The following is a 6,641-nucleotide window of genomic DNA, read 5'->3' on the forward strand; positions in this document are numbered from 1 at the left end:
GCCCTTGAAAATGGAACTGTCATAATTTAGACCAATTATATACACTCACGCCTACTCAAGAATACAAGTCATTCACTATATATATATATATATATATATATATATATATATATATATATACACACACACACAGAGAAACGGTGAGTTTATTGATTACTCAGGCAAAGGGGCTAACACAGAATATTAATAGGATGCCAAGAAAATTTGTCTGTTCATTATGTGAAGATTTTAACATTTCCCACAATTATTTTTAACGTTTTAAAATGGGGATAAAAACACTCTTCCTACCTCCCATGCTGTTGGAGGTTTAAACTTCCTGTCCAGCAAAGCATGTGTTGAAGCATCTTGAAGACAATGGGTCTACCCACATGCTTAAAGTTAAGCAAATGTTTGAGTGCTTTGCTAGATCAAGGCCTAGGTGCCATAATTAGTGCTAAGTATCATTATTGACTCTTTTTCTGAAATGTGTACAAGAACTAGACTCCAGTTGAGGCATTATTCTGTTATTCTGAGGTAGCTAATCTCTTCATCTGACCTGCTAAAAGAGTCTATTTGAGTTTTTAAAACATTTTCCTTTTGAGAAACAAAGTAAAAGCCTTTTAGCCTGCCATGCCATTGGCATGACACATGGCATTCTCTGCTGCACAGAAGCAGACCAGTTCTGTGTCCCAGGATATTGCAGATCAGACTCCGATGCACAGATGGCCTTGTTAAAGCTCGCAGCTATGAGGAAGTGCTTATGTCTTCATCACAGGGTGGAGCAGATGCAACACTTGGGTGAGATTGCCTTTCTGTGTCCCTAGGTTTTTTAACCCTTTTGTTCCAGGCTGTCTGACTGGGCTGTTTTCAGGCAGTACACAGCTGTGTAAAGACACTCTCGGTTTTCAGGCTCACATCTCAATCTTGATTGTTTCACTGAATAGCCCTTTCTCAGTCTCTATTATTACTTGTATCTGTGTCTGTTTCAGGGGTCACATCCCCCGCTGAAATCAGCATCACTCCAGTGCAACCAATGAAGCTGTGCCTATGTACATCAGCTGGGACTCTGGCTCTGCATGTCATGTGTGAATCACTTGCGCATATGTTTATTAGCCACCGTTTTTGAGTTCATAGCTTCTTTCATTATTGTTTTTATGAATAGCTCATCCCTTCACTGGAGGAATCCTCAGGTTCTACCTTTAGCCCACCAAACACCCTGAAAAGGGGTTGGGTTTATTACAGTTTCCATGTCCAAATGCTGGATTGTTCTATACTCCTGCCAGCTCCCACATCACTGTGACATCACTCTTTGTTTGGCATGTTAATCCTTTGCCATGTTATTTTTTGTAAGCTCTTATGCACTTCCTCAGGGTGGTTAATCATGTGGTGAAAGGGCGAGGCTATGCTAAAGGCAATCTGAGTTCAATACTTGGCTCTGCTACAGGCTTCCTGTGTCACTTCAGGTGAGTCATTTAATCGTCCTGTACCTCAGTTCCCCATCTGTAAAATGGGGAGAGTGGTGACATTTCCCTACCTCATGGTGGGGGGGTGGAGAAAAACATTCAGTCGTTTGTGTTGTGCTAAGAGGTAGGTCTATAGCTAGAACGTTTACAGTCACATGCTATGTTTGTCTACACATCTGTTTGCTCTGGTTCTTGGTTTATGAATATTGCCTTTTCAAACGTCATGTCCACCCCCTTAAGTAGCCTTTCATTGCTGTGCCCTAAAGCTAGTTGGCCTATACCAAGACAGTCTTCTAATATTCCAGATTCAAATACTGTGGGCCTGATTCTCCTTTCCTGAATCCCTGTGTCTGGAGTAGAGAAGAACAGGGGCAAAGGGATTTTTAAGCTGCCTTTGTGCTCCTTATATTCTGGGACTGTGTAGGGGCCTGCCTGTTTCCCTGTATCAGTTAAGGCAGCCTCTGGGCTGCTCTAAGTTAAACTTTGCGTTGCATCCCCTAGGCCTTTGGGAAGGAGAGAATAGCACTAAGTGCAGTGTATTCTGGCCACACCCCCAATCCACCAGGGAGCAGGACCAGAATTGAGCCCATATGCAAGCCCAAGGAGAGGCCCTTAGCACAGAGGTATTCTCAGCGGGCCAATTCTGCAACTTTTAAGACCCCTTTAAGCTGCCAGAGTGACTTTAGTGTTATGGAGAATCAGGCTCTGGTTCTTTATCTTAAAGTCTCCTCAGCTTTCTTCTCCCCATTTTGTTCCTTATGCAGAAAATACGTCTTTTTTTGCTAACATTTTTTGCCAGGGTACAATGATCGTTGCACTTATTCATTACTTCTTCAGAGCTTCCTTCCCCTTCATCATGCTTGGTATGAAATGCACTGTATACTGCACCATCAATAACTGGGCTTTTCTTTTTTTCCATTTGACTCACTCTGTGGCCCTTGTATGCAGCTCAGATTGCTTTCTGAGCCTTTCCTCAGATCTCCTTAGCATTCTCCAGGAGTTTTAGGGCAAGTGGAAGATTTACGTGTCACAGTCACATAGCGTCTACAGCAGCTGTTTTTATTGTGCCTGTCTCCTGTTGGAGTCAGCATCCCTTTCATCAGAGATCTGCAGTCAGGTGGGGTTTTCCAGAACTCCATTTTTTTCCAAATCTGGTCCCATGTAATATTTCAGTGATGACACAGGTAGGTTTTAGGGTAACTTATTACAGCACCAGCAGTAGTGTGTTAATCTAGCCTGGCTGTATTCTCTGTCTCATGCTCTGCAGCTGGTTCACATCTCTCTGTGTGAGGGTAGTAGTGTGGCATTGCACAGCCGCTCCTGCAGCAAATGTGGCAATTTTACACTTAATTGTGAAGTTTATCTCTTTATAGCACAGGTGTCAGTAGAGAGAGGGGATAGTGCCCTGCTGTAGCACACCCTTTTGTAATAATGGAATTGTTTGGTGGGGAAGGGATAAGAGGAAGTTGGGTTAATATGAGGGTGTGTCATGCCCAGCCAGGGTTGAGATGTTAATGAAAACTTTGTTCACTGTAACAACATTAAATAGTTAAAAGTGGCTTCTCTGTCAAGTTATCACTAGAACTGAGTGAACAATTGATTTTTCAGTTCAGGGACTGGACTGAAAAATATGAAAAAAGAATTTGGGTAGTTTTGAACTGAAACTAGTTTTTTTTAAAATTTTTTCTCACCCAAATGAAACAAACAAGCAAAAAAAAATCATTAAAGACTGAAAACCACCTGAAATGCAACATTGGACTGAAATGAGATTTGGGGGGTGGGATGGGGTGGGGTGTTGTTTTGTTTACATTTTAGGCATTTTTCACACTTCGTTAAAAAAAAAAATCTCGTTAAATTTTGAAATTAAACACCATTTCAAAATGAAAACTTGAAATGTTACATTCTGAAACGTTTGAAACCAACTGGACTTTTTACGACAAAAAAATTTTTTTTGGCAGCAGCTAGTCACTGAATTTGACCTTAATTCGCAAATAGTTTTGATGCCCCCCAAAATGCATTTTTGTGGAAAATTTATTTGCTGAAGCTAATTTTTCCAGCTCTAGTTATCTCTGGTTTACTCCCATTGTAACAATCACCATTCAAATAATTTTAAGGTTTTATTAAAGACACAGAAAAAGAGAGAGAAACAGTTAAACCATTTAAAACATTAAGTGTTAAAACAGGCTTTCATTGTAACAATATTCTTTGTTCCCTTTCCCTTTATCTGTCTCTCTCACCAACAGAAGTTGGTCCAATAAAAGATATTACCTCACCCACCTTGTCTCTCTATAGAGGGGAAAGTCTTGTCTGACACTTTCTGATGGTATTAAAAACAGTATTCACTCTCCTGTTTTGGGGGGAAAGAGAAACAAAGCAAAACACAGGCCCAGCACACTCTGGTCAGCCACTCCTAGACCTGGCTAACTCGTACGAGTGTTGGGCTGTTGAAGGTGGTGTTTTTAGCTACCTGTCCGGTCATTGGTTCACAGCAGTGTTGCAAAAGGTGGAGTTGTCTTGGACGGCTAAGCCACACTCTTATTAGACAGGAGACAAACGGAGAGAGACAGGAAAGAGGAGAAATAAGGTGGGGAAGGAAAATGACATCTGGGGGAAGGAGTGACGGCAGGAAGCCAAGTCTCACCAGAGACATTGTCTCTCTTTGCTGTTCTCTTCTCTCCCCTTTTGTTCAGGATTTGGCTGAAGATGGTGGAAGTGGCAATGTCATCGGGTTCCCTCTCTCTTGTCAGGATGTCTTTCAGGATCAGGATGATGACGGCTCAACGGTGCCATGGTGGATCCCAGGAGACAGTGGAGTGGCAGCAGCTATGACGGTGAAGCTTGCTCCTTCAAGTCCAAGAGTTCAATTATTCCTCAGTCAACAAGGGGAAGCAACCACCTCCCATTAAAATTAACCAATCATTATGGCAATTTAACCATCAACATTTACTTCCTCCCATTTCTCTAATCTTTCATGTTGTTATTATGCCAACCTGTGACTTTCCCCGGAGCTTTGCAGACCCTTCATCATGGTTCTTTTCAACAATCCGGTTTGTACCATTCGATTTGCCTCCAACTTTAATAACAATTTTATCTAACAACCTGATTTGGAGTTTTGTTAACTAGGCCTCTGCACAACACCCCTTCTCACAGCCAGCTATTCCTGTAGGAGGTGCAACGGTATCTGTTGTGATTCACCAAGAGTCCCTGCAATAAAGATGATATAAAATAGCATTGGAGGCAGAGACACAGAATCTACCGTCAAATGGGCCAGCCCAGCAGATTAGAAGCCATTCAGTAAGCTACCAAGAGGGGGAGACAAAGCTCCTGAATAATTTTGTTCTGGGGCTGTAACATACTGGGTCCAGGGGCAGTAGCTGGTTAGAGGCTAATATTCCATCACCATTTTAACCCCAGTAGCTGCATCTTTGAGCCATTAGATATCTCTGTGTGTTGTGCAGTGTTCCAGAAAGGTGTGGTCCCTGGTAAAGCAAGGAGACAAAGCGGGAACCAAAGGTATGGGGAAGTCTGTTTATTTGTATTGATAATTTGTAGTTTTCTTTAACAAATACCTCCTGCCTCCAGACTGTACTATTTTATATGTCACAACACAGGCCACTACATCTTGCTATTTATTGACCCAATGTTTCTTTGTTTCTCCCCCATCCTCTCTCAAAAAAGGCTGTATTCATCCTGAATTTTTTGTAGCAAATAACTAGAGACAAGCATAAACCAAACCCACTCCCCCACTTGTCCCCCTTACCACTTCTTCATTCCTTGTTCTGAATACATTAAATCCTGGGGGAGTTCAAAAACCAGATCTGGCTCTGAATTTTGTGGCTTGAGCCTGTTTCTGGATATGACAAAGAACCAGCTTAAAAGCTTGACGTGTTGTTCCCCTGGCCTTAACATTACATATCTAAACATTTGTTAAATGCCTTACTGCCAGCATTCCTGCACCACTAAGACACAGCCTTGACGTTTACCATCTGTGAAACCATTTTCCGCATCCCAGCTGATGACTTGCTCACCAAGGATTTCCTGACTACAGTGGTTATTATGGTCCAGAGTTAATAATTAAGCAGTCCTGTTTGCTATGGGCTATTCTCTTAAATGCTGCACAGAAGAAGACTACACTAGGCATGATATACAGAGCAAAGTTGACAGAGAAAGAAAACTCCCTCTCTCAAGATAAACCCACGAGTCTGATGTACTACCAGTTCACTGATTTTTGTGACATGCCCAGTGGCTTGTGAACTTTGTTTGGATGGATTTATTCTGCTGGAAGGATGTAGCTCACTGGCCACAGTCTTGATAATTTAGGCAGGGAGAGAGAAAAAGAGAGAGCGTGTGAGTGTGAGTGAGGGGGGTAGGTGGTAAGGGCAAGATGGGGAGGCTCTGATGTTCTGATTCTCACAGTATCACATCTGAGAAGTGGATTTTAAAAGAAAAATAAATTGTGAGCACACTTCTCCTGGAAAATAATGTCTTGAGGAATAAGCTTCCATACACAATACTGAGCAAGGAATGATGGAGGACCACTGGCTGCGGAGACCCCACAGCCTCCAGCCCCATCAGGAGTCACACTCAGCCCTGCTGCATCTCAGTCATTTAGAACCTTTCTGCACAGCCAAATGGCCCCTGTGGGCAATTGGGTTGTAACACAATTGCAAGCGGAGAGTTTTACAGCAGGGTTTGACCTTGTCTGTGTTAATGGGACCAAATCGTAATGCAAGAATATTATATTTCATTACAGCTCTGGAGCCTGATTCTCCGCTGTGCTCCTAAGGATGGGGACATAGGTGCCTTGCTGCTGTCCCAGATCCTGGGGGGTAACTGGGGACTGAAGCCTCCGAGCTATTTAACTAGCACTCCTGGAGAAGCCCCCAATGGCCAGCTTGCTATGCTGGCTTTACACCACCTGTGTATTCTGCTATGCAAAGGGAATTGCCATCTGCCCTGCCAAAGCAGCTCTCCATCCCTTTAGTGCAAAATGGATGGAGCAGCTGCCAAGGATCTTGCATGTAATTCAGGGGTTCTCAAACTGTGGGTTGGGATGCCTCAGGGGGTCGTGAGGTTATTACATGGGGGGTCGTGAGCTGTCAGCCTTCACCCCAAATCCCGCTTTGCCTCCAGCATTTATAATGGTGTTAAATATATAAAAAAGTGTTTTTAATTTATAAGGGGGGGGGTGGCACTCAG

The sequence above is a fragment of the Natator depressus genome, chromosome 6 (genome assembly GCF_965152275.1).
Source record: "Natator depressus isolate rNatDep1 chromosome 6, rNatDep2.hap1, whole genome shotgun sequence".
NCBI classification, from domain to species: domain Eukaryota; kingdom Metazoa; phylum Chordata; order Testudines; family Cheloniidae; genus Natator; species Natator depressus.